This window comes from Rattus norvegicus, chromosome 2, assembly GCF_036323735.1.
Source record: "Rattus norvegicus strain BN/NHsdMcwi chromosome 2, GRCr8, whole genome shotgun sequence".
Classification (NCBI taxonomy): domain Eukaryota; kingdom Metazoa; phylum Chordata; class Mammalia; order Rodentia; family Muridae; genus Rattus; species Rattus norvegicus.
In genome coordinates, this window is record NC_086020.1 from 53,322,980 (window position 1) to 53,333,688 (window position 10,709).

The 10,709-nt window shown below is 44.0% G+C and overlaps 2 long non-coding RNA genes across 2 annotated transcripts in view; one reads left to right on the plus strand and one right to left on the minus strand.

Moving 5' to 3' along the window:
- Positions 1–4,260: 4,260 nt before the first annotated feature.
- Positions 4,261–6,792, plus strand: LOC120100719 (uncharacterized). The gene is made up of 3 exons (XR_005500672.2): positions 4,261–4,389; positions 5,040–5,190; positions 5,734–6,792. It is a non-coding gene; the product is annotated as an uncharacterized LOC120100719 (long non-coding RNA).
- Positions 4,374–10,709, minus strand: part of LOC102547360 (uncharacterized) — a 52,570-nt gene continuing 46,234 nt past the window's right edge. Inside the window, exons 4-6 of the long non-coding RNA XR_010064110.1 lie at positions 9,958–10,410; positions 8,677–9,048; positions 4,374–5,357 (exon numbers count right to left, since the gene is read on the minus strand). This is a non-coding gene — a long non-coding RNA (uncharacterized LOC102547360). The remainder of the gene's footprint in view (positions 5,358–8,676; positions 9,049–9,957; positions 10,411–10,709) is intronic.

Here is a 10,709-nt window from a genome sequence, read left to right on the forward strand (position 1 = left end):
ACAAAGTCTCATTTATGATATAACAGAGCTATAAGATTCAGTGGCACCTGGCACAGTTTTATGGCAACTAGGCAAACAGTGGGATGATAAGTGGGTGGTACCCAAACCTCTGGGTATGCAGTTCTGTAAAGGCCTTTACGACTAGGCTGTACTTTAATGTGATGGCCTTGTAAGTGTAAATAATGACGTATATCATGGTGCATGGTAAATTCTCCCTCAAAGGTAAATTTGTCAGCCTACCCATATTTAATATAATTACAGCTGTAATAAGGTGATAAAAGGCAAATACCATAAGAAATCTGCACACAAATTAGAAATCAGCAACATCTTCCAACTCGATGGTTGGTGCTAGGGTCTTGATGACTGGTTTAGGTGCCTTGCTGGGGGATTCATCAAGCAAACACTTGAGAACTGTGTTGGATCCTTCCCTGTGGCACAGCTGGGTCTCACTGGAAACATACAGAACCAAAAACTGCTGTGTGTGCTCCCTGGGCAGGCAGTGCCCATTGCTTTGTATGTTTTGTGGCTTTTAGAGATGTCAAGGTACATGAATGTAGGGCAGACAATTTATTAACCAGCACTTCCCTGTGTGTGATGTTTCATAACTAAACACTGCCGGACTTAATTCTGATGGAGTCCGCAAAGTGGGAAGAGGGGAATATGAATGTAGTTTTGAGTAAATTTAAAAACGTTGTGTGGCTGGGACACTTTTTACTTCTCAATTATACCAAGAAGGGTTTATTTCAAATACTACACTATGTTGCGGAAATTGTCATTTAAAGGGCAATCCGAGACCTTCAATGTAGTTAGTTAAAAATACAAAATGAAAAGATAGTTTTTTAATTTCTCCCTAACAGGCTTCTAAAAGTCTAGTGGTTCTCACTGTTGGTGAGAGACGTGTAGAGACCTCCACATCGTTGCCAAACAAAACCTGCTGCTACTGTATTTATAAGTACAAAGCACTTTACCCAGAAATTCCAATTCTAGGAAGTTACTGTAGAGAGCTTAACATGTAAGTACAGAGGAAGGGGTGGCAGTTGGTGACTTGAGGAGCAAACACCAAACAGGAACTCACCAGTCCTTGACTAAATGATCACTAACAAGTTAGTGTGCAAACCTTGAAACAAATGCAAGGCCAATCCACACGACCTATGCAAAAATGTCTGTCTTAAGTGTTTAAAAAGGAAAACAACCATTAGGACAGTATGATATCATTTTTTGTAAAGCTGGCGTGCATGTGAGTATGTATATGTAGAAAAATCTTACTAAACAAATGAAGCAAATGATGGCGGTCCTCTCCGGCTTGGAAAGCCATGTGGGTCATGAGGAATGTCTACCTATATTGTGCTTTCCAATCAGCAAGGATGCTTTTATATTCAGTGAGGGCATTTTCATTTTCGACCATACATGAAAGTTCAGGCTATGAATGTTTGGCCTGACACCCTCACCTGACATCCCAAACTCAGACGCTAGTGCTATCTGTCCTAGTGGGCAGAACTCTTTGGTCAGCTGTTGCTTTCCCATTGCATTCAATGCCTCAGGCGTGCCCAACTATCTCTATTATCCAACATCAATCAGACATCTATCTGACTCCAGCCATACACCAAGGTGTCCCAAGTCAGGAAGTCCACGGCAAGGTCATTGACTTGAGAACTTCCTTAATTAGTTTGATTTATTTTCATATACAAAAGGATAAAAACTTGAAGACTGGGCATGGTGGCATGTGTCTTTAATCCTAACTCTTGGTAGACAGAAACGGTAAGTTCCAGGCCAGCCTGATCTACATAGGTCCAGATAAAACTTGAAGTAGTTACAGATTTTCATCCTATTCTGTTGGAGGCATGGCTTTTTCTGCACGTGGATTTATTGGAGGCCTCAGCAGAGAGCAGAACCCCGGCTTAGCAGATCTAATTCCAAACTTGACACTCGTTTCTAAGATCACCACAGAAAAGAGGAGCAAAGACCCACCATAAGCAGCAAATGGTGACAGTGTTCTTCCAAAAGAGAAACTCCTTTTAATAACTAACCTCCAGAGTCAATTTGTACTTTGAATAATTCCAAGGTATTGCTATCATTCTCCCCTGGTCTATCTGTCTGTCTGTCTGTCTTCTGTCTGTCTCCCCCACCACTACCACCACCACCACCAAGACAGGATTTCTCTGTGTAGCCCTGGCTGTCCTAGAACTCCCTCTATAGACCAGGCTGGCCTTGAACTCACAGAGATCCACCTGCCTCTGCCTGCCAAGTGCTGGGACTTAAGGGGTGTGCCACCACCATCTGCCTTCCCTGGTGTTTCTTTACTCTGATGATGGAAGGGACTACAAGCATCCTACGCTTCACTTTGCAAGACCCTGAATTATGTGCCTTGTAGCACTGTTAACGCTGGCAGCACAGCCTATACAACCCCAGAGTTGCCTGAGCAGGAGGAGGATGTCAGATGGAGCCCTGCGCCACCATAAGGATCTCTGCAGAAATATTCAAAGAAAGCCTTCCTCTGAGGTCCCAAAGCTTTATTCATATTCGAGTTGCTCTGAGCCCTGCTTGTGAGTCAGAAAGAGTGACATCACGCACAGAAAGGAAAGAAAGTCTGATTGGGGATGAAGCCTAAAGAGTAGAATAGTTGCTATATAACAAACCGTGTGTGTGAGTGAGTGTGTGTGAGTGAGTGTGTGTGAGTGTGTGTGAGTGAGTGTGTATGTGTGTGTGTGTATGTCTGTGACTGTGAGCATGTGTGCATATGTATGATTGTGTGTATGTATATATGTGTGTGATTGTGTATGTATGTATATATGTATGTATGTGTGTGTCTCTGTGCATGTATGTCTGTGACTATATGTGTCTGTGAGTGTGTTTATGATTGTGTGTGTATGTATATATGTGTGTGATTGTGTATATATATGTGTGTGTATGTGTGTGATTGTGTATGTATGTATGTATATATGTGTCTGTGTGCATGTATGTCTCTGACTATGTGTTTGTGTGTTATATATACATACACACAATCATAATAATCATAATAATGTGTATGTATATATGTGTGATTGTGTATATATATGTGTGTGATTGTGTATGTATAGATATATGTGTGTGATTGTGTATGTATGTATATATGTGTCTGTGTGCATGTATGTCTGTGACTATATGTGTCTGTGAGTGTGTCTGTGTGTGTTCTCACAAGTTACAAGCACTCACCACTCTGCTTGGCTCAAAAGTATTCATAAGCCCTTTGTCTCAGTTAGGATTTCTATTGCTGTGGTGAAGACACCATGACCCAAAGGCAGGGGTTTGTTTGGCTCACGCTTCTGTATCACTATTCTCGACTGAGGGACGTGGAAGCAGGAGCTGATGCAGAGGCCATGGAGGGGTGCTGCTTACTGGCTTGCTTCACTTGGCTTGCTCAACCTGCTCTCTTAGAAAACCCAGGGCTACCAGCCCAGGGACAGCACCACCCACAGTGGGCTGGGCCCTCTCCCCTTGATCACTAGTTGAGAAAATGCCTGACAGCCTTCCTCAAGGGAGGCTCCTTTCTCTCTGATAGCTCTAGCTTGTGTCAAAACCAGTCAGTACACTCTTACTGTTTCTGAATTATCTGTTTGTATGTATAGTCATTTTTCTTTCGAGTCATTCACTTTTTCCAGGTGGACATATGAGATGTCCTTACATGCCTGCACCCTTTAGCTTTTATCTACGTTTTTCCCTTCATGATATAGGAAAGGAAAGGGATGTGAGCTTTTCCAGCTCAGCAGAGTCAAGGCCAACACTGTTAGCATTCTGTCTAAGCTCCGCCCCACAGTTACCTGGCAACAGTCAGGTATGCCTGGCTCACTCTAAAAGGGGCTACTTGCCCCCTCCTCTCTCTCTTGCTCCTCCTCGTTCCGCATCCCCCCATCCCCTGCCCACATGCTCATGGCTGGCCTCTCCCTCTCTCCCTCTCCCTCTACCTCGCCTTCTCCTTCCCCTCCCCCTCCCCTCTTTCTCTCTGCCTTTCTGCTTCTACTACCCTCCTGACTCCCCTCCCCATGCCCTGAGTAAACTTTAGTCTGTATTATACTGTTGTGTGGCTGGTCCCTCAGGGGGAAGGGGTGCCTCAGTATGGGCCCACCCTTCCCCCATACCTCACCACACAACCATACAACTGATTACCCTTCTCTTTATCTTTTTTTTTTTTTTTTTTTATAAACACACCAAACACCCCATTGCAAGAGACAGGACAAGACAAACACACCAATCATTAGTTTCGGATGCAGAAGGATGTCCACACTGAAGACCTCAGACACTGAGTAAACAAATCACTTCTGTGCCTAGATTCAAAACAGCACAGTCATGAAGATGTATATTTATGCTATAGGCATAAGGTCTAATGCTAACTGTCCCACACAGTCTGCTAAGGTCAGTACTCAGGTTCTTCTTGACTTCTGTATGATGGAGGGTGTGGGGCAGGACCCTTCTGGCAGAATCTAATGGAAAGAGAGAAGGGCAGGAATTTAAAATATCATGGTTGACTTTGGGGAAGGGCCTAGTTTCTGAAACTGCCTCGGAGAAGAGCAATTGTGGATTCCGAGTCTTGCTTTACTGGAGAATGAGGCAGACACCAGGGCAGCAGAAGCAGCTGCTGAGTTGGCTTGGAGGCCTTCCCTTCACTTTGGGGTATTGGAGCCCCAACAATGGGATTTGGTGTTTTGGAATGGTCATTTCTTAAAATTTAATGTGTATGAGTGTCTGCCTGCATGTATATCTACCACATGGGTGTCTGTTCCTGAAGAGGCAAGAAGATGGCATCGAATCCCCTGAGCCTAGAGTTACAGACGCTGATTGAGCACTATCATGTGGATTCTGGGAGCCAAAACCAGGTCCTTTTCAAGAACAGCAATAGCTCTTAACCATGGAGCGGTCTTTCCAGACCCTTGATGCTAAAATCTTTTGTTTCTTCTATGGCTTCCGAATCTTGTTTCGTGCGAAAGAGTTTCAAACAAGCCACACTTCTTCAACTATGCAATACATTAGATTTTAATGCTTCATCTTTGTCCTTTTACATACAGGCAACCAGCTGTTTCGAAGTCTGTCAATGAAGGACCTAGTTTTCCCTGATGTTAGACACTGACTGCACCGCAGCGTACCCCAGGCTAGCTGTATTAACTTCACACAAGCAGGCACAGTCCGGATTGTGCGTCAGTCATTTCCTGTTTTTAGGTACCGTCTGTTTTTAGTGACCACCAGCATCTGGTCACTCCTACTTTGCTTTTCTTGCTGATAGCACCAATGTGCACTCTGCTTCCTGGCTTGTTGACTCCTGTGCCTCAGCATCGTAACGAGATAGAGCACGGTGTCATCAGGATGAAGTCCGATTCTTTGGGGATCTGGAACACAGAAATGCGAAGACAGCAGCAGTATAAAGTGTTCCTACCAGTCAGGCAGCTGGAGTGTTAACCAGGAATTTCTGCAGGAGGGAAACTCCCTTCTTACTGCTCCAGGCTCAAACTTTGTCCCCGTGATTAGTCCTGCGTGTTTCCTGTTTGCTTTGGCATTTTATATGTCCATCCCCATCACATTCATTAGAGCATAAACCGTGAACCACGGCTCTAAAGCTGCCTTAGCTGGAAAAGGCCAGACCATGCGCCTGGAGAATATTGTTTTCTGAAATATCACACACAGTGCCTTGCCCTTGCCCCTGATTCAGCCTATAAATCCTTAATCCTCCTCTAATACACACTTTCTGTTTATTCTATATTATAGAAAATAATCCCTGAGGAGAAATGAATTTTAGAGCATTGTTACCAGTAAAATGGCAAATAGAAGAGGCCAAAGGTGTCAACTGGAAACCATTCAGAGTCAGGCCCCTGGTGTGGCTTTCCTCGAAGCCTGCTCGGTTCTGTTGTCGAGCTTATTCTCCATCAACACACACGAAGCACCCGTTATTTGTTGAGCATCAGTTAAAGCCTTGAATATATCGAGGAACATGTTAACACATCCTGCCCTTCCTGAGCCTATCGGAGGAGAGGGGTTGAGCAGAGCCCTTTACAGGATTGCCAGGTAAGTTAGCAATTTATATTAAAAATGACTCATATGGGCATCCATTTTCAGAATGTGGACGTCCTTTCCCTTTAAAATAAAATGTTTCCGTGTGTGCATGTACTTGTGTGTGTGTGATCATGTGTATGCTGCATGAATGGAGTCACAGAACTACCTTGGATGTTGCTCGTCCACATGGTCTGTGTCAGGTCTGTTGTTCACTCCCCTGTGCACTAGGCCCTAAGTCTCAGGATTTGTCTACTCCCCCATCTCGCAGCAGAAGCGCTCCAAGATGTGATTATAGATACCCACTGCATATGGGCTCTGAGGTCAAACCCCAGTCCTTGTGTGAAAAGCACTTTGACCTACTGAGCCATTTCCCTAGCCCTAGAGATTTCCCATCTCTAAGAATTCATATAAGAAAATGCTGACATGAGCAGACACAAATTGCAAGACTGACTACCACTCATCGCTAGAATCACGATGCACGCACATTACCAGAGCCAGAGAATTAGCTCACTAAGAGAGCATTTATTTTTGTTTTTCAGGTGAGGGTTTCTCCATGCACCTCTGGCTATCCTGGAACTCCCTCTGTAAACCAGGCTGGCTTTGAACTCACAGAGATCCACCTGCCTCTGCCTCTCCTTCTTGACTACTGAGATTAAAGGTATGTGCCACTGCATCCAGCTAAAAATTATTTCAGTAATAATCCACACCAGAAAAAGAACATAACCAACTATCTGGATATTCATCAATTAAAACAATCATCAGAAAAACACAAAAGCGTGTCTTTTGGTTGGTGTGGTGGTGCACACCTGCAATCCCATTACTTTGGAGATGTGTCCAGATGATCAGGAGCTCAAGGACATCGTTAGCCAGTTCAAGACCAGCCTGGGTTGCAGGAGCCATGGCTCAGTGGTTAAGGAACTGCTTTTACAGAGGACCGGAGTTGCATTTCCAGGGACCTGCGTTAACGCACGCACACACCACACGCCCAATTAAAAAAAATCTTTAAAAAACAAAATCCTCAAGAACCAAAAACAATCAACCTTGATACTATAAAACCATTGGAAGGTAAAAAGCTACAGAAAGGCCCATGGAGACTTACTCCTGACCTGTTAACAGAAAGAAAAGAAAATCACAAAACAAGAGGTGCTCTCTTTTTGTAAAACTAGAATATGTTTAAAACACACATACAGAGTGAGGATATACAAACCAGACGTTAAAGAGGAATTACAACCGATTGGATTTTGTTTAAGTGCAATGGTATCATGTAAGTGGTTATAAGTTGGGTATCTGGTTAGTAGATTTTTGCATATCTTCCTGAAATGCAAATCTTGATGTAAACACATATTTCTAAGTTACGAAGAATGTATTTTTAGGCGATCTCGAGTTTCTGAAGATATAAAGGAGAGTTACCAAAACAGAGCTGACCACGACAGAGACAAAGCTAGCAAGAGCCCTCTGTCCCACACTCTCAAGGGTCAACCTGAAAAGCCATAAAACAGCCTGGTTAGCTGAGGGGGAGGGAGACAGAGTAGATGTAGAGAGGTGCCTTCGAGGTACCTAAACGAATAAACGGGTTTTCTAGATGGGGTAGGAGAGACTGGGGAGATTGTCCAGATAAAAGCAACAAGAACACCGTGTTCCTAAAACGAAACGTCAAGAACAGGGCTGCTGTCAGTGCACAGCCTGTGTGCTGCACAGAGAGATGCCTGGGGTGGGAAAGCCTGGGTACCAGTGCAGACTGGGTTTTGCTTGCTGACTTACGATCTGCCCAAAGGAAGTTACTCTCCCACTTCCCCTTTGTCGTTGATAGAGGAAAGAGGCCTTTTGGTTTTGCAAATACCTTCCGGTCCACTATTTTGGTGTGTGTGTGTGTGTGTGTGTGTGTGTGTGTGTGTGTGTGTGTGTGTGTGTGTGTGTTCATGTGGTGTGTGTTCATGTGGTGTGTGTTCATGTGGTGTGTGTTCATGTGTGTGTTCATGTGTGTCTCTGTAAGCAGCCGGAGGTGAGAGGACAAGCTCAAACGTCCATCTTCACTTTTCACTTTGTGTGAAATCAGGGTGTCTCCTTTACCATTTCCTGCTGTGTAAAGCAGTCTAGCTGTCTCTCACGAAAGCTTCTGGGGATTCTCCCACCCACATCTCCCATCTCACTGTAGGATCTCACTGTAGGCACACTGGGATCACAGCTATACACTGCTGGGGCCAGCTTTACATAGGTCTAGGGATTTGAACTCAAGTCTTCATGCTTTACTCCCCATCCCTGTATGCCTACTCTTTGTGCCCCTGACTGTGTAAGTCCTTGAATCTTGACTTGGAGACAAACGATTCTAACAATGTCTCCGAGGATAGAAAAGCCCTGCCCTGTGCTCTGAATCATATCAAAGCATGTGGTGTGCTTTTCATAGCAGTTATCATTATGGGTGCTGGGGAAAACGTTCAGTGTGTTGATGACTAAGAATCAGGGGAAATGTCCAATGTATCTAGAAGTTAGGCTGTTCTTCACCAAAGCCCCACACTCCCAGAAATAAGACTCGGACTCAAAATATATTCAAAAGCCTTGGCCATATAGCTAGGCTCTTCTCTGACTAGAATATAAGTTAAAATACCCCGTTTATTCTAACCTACATATATTACACACATTCTGCCACATGGCGGTTACCTGTGCTCAAGTGCCGTGTCTGTCTCATGGCTGGGGCTGCGCAGCAGTGCTTTTGAAAAGAACAGGCACAAAGATCTGAAGTGACTGGATGCAAATCTCCAGCCTCGGCATTCAGCATTAAGAGCAGGTGGCTATAAAGTCCAACGGCTCCGCTTTCAGAAATGCTAACACTGGGCAGGCGTTAGCTCGAGCTGGTTCCCAGGGCAGGAGAAATGCCTCTGCCAGGTGTGCCTGAAGCTTTGGCTGACAAAGCTGTCATCCTCTCTGTGGAAGGTGACAGTGTCCCCTTTGCCCGCCATTTGTCTCCATCGTCTAGCACATTGTCTCACGTGAAGCACAGCCTTCCTTGATATTTATTCCATGAAGAAATAACTAGATAGAAGGCAGAGAAAAATTGGAAAGATATGTATCACTAAATTGAAAAGGCTTATTTCTAGATATTTGTTTTCACTGTATAATTCTTTTACATGTTCTGAATTTTCTACAGTGGGTCTAACATGGAGATAATAAAAATTTTATTAAGTAACTCATAAGTGATTGGAGCCAAGTTTTTAATATGAGACAAAGTTGCTCTTGCTCTGTCAAAACAAATCCACTATGAATTAGAACTCACACTTAATACAGGCTAAATGGTAATGAGCCTTAATACAAAAAGAGGTTGGGGGTGGTGTTGTTGAATAGATAATTATCCTAGGACACTTGAATGTCGATAGGAGTTTTGAAATAGTGCATCTGTATTCCAAAGACAAAGAGTAAAGTAAGTTCCACTGTCCTCTTTTTGTTTTGTGAATTGTGCTGTCTAGAAACCTATATAAGGTCATTTTTCCCAGAGTACACTTGGCAACAGGCATTGATTGAATGAAGATTATACTTTACCTTCTGTCTTTAAATATATGTGTGGGTAGAGTGCTGATTTGAATACGCTTGACTCAAAGGCTGGCACTATTAGGAGCTGTGAGCTTGCTGGAAGAAGTGTGTGCTGTGGGGGTGGGCTTTGAGAGAGCTTCCGCCTAGCTGCTTGACGATGCCAGTCCTCTCTCCTGGCTGCAGTTGGATCAAGATGGAGAACTCTCAGCTCCTTCAGCACCATGTCTGCCTAGACACTGCCATGTTCCCACCTTGATAATAACAGACAGAATCTCTGAACCTGTAAGCCAGCCTCTTATAAGAGTTGCCTTGGTCATGGTGTCTCTTTAGAGCAATGAAAACCCTAACTAAAGCATATGTGTGTATTTAATTAACATAAAATTATGTTTTGGGTACAGTGTGAGAGCTCAGTACCTGTGTGTGAACGGTCAGACTCTGAGTAAATGGGACCACCTTTGCCCTTTCCTTGTGTTGACAACATCCAAATCTCTTCTGTTGGCTTTTGTGAAATATGCAGTTTATTTTTGTTAGCCATCGTGGAGAACGTTTGGTGCTGCTCATAGGAATTTTGGCAAGTACCTGTCAGTGGATTCAAGGAAGTAGGCTCAGATGAAAATATTCACATTTGGGCTAATGCAAGGATCAAGGTAAACACAGCCAAGAAATATGTGACTTCCCTTTTGTCTTGGTAATCCCGATAAACTCCATGGAACCAGGAACTGCAGGGACTTTGTTTATTGCTTTGTTTGATTACTACTTGGTGGCGATCTTTTGGTGCGATCTCTTTGTTCTTGGCCTTGCTTGATCACTTTGTCTTTGATCTGAGAACTGACCATAGTCTTTGACCTAGATTGATATAAAAGCAGACTGGGGAAAAAAAAAAAAAAACCCACTTCAGCCTCAGCACTGGCTGGAGTCATGTTATAATGTTGTCTGATTGTCTTTTTCTTTTCAATCCACACTCCCTCCCTGACCCCGTTGACTGACTGAGCTGGCCTGGTGAGGCCATAGTTACTCTTCATGCTACAGCACATCAAACATCATTCCTCCTCTTCAGCCGCATCCTCACGCCTGTCCACCCTCCTTCTCTGTCCTGTTCCTCACACTTCCCTGAGCCTTTCCACAAGTCTGACTGCACATGGACCCAGACGTGAATGCTCTTGTAT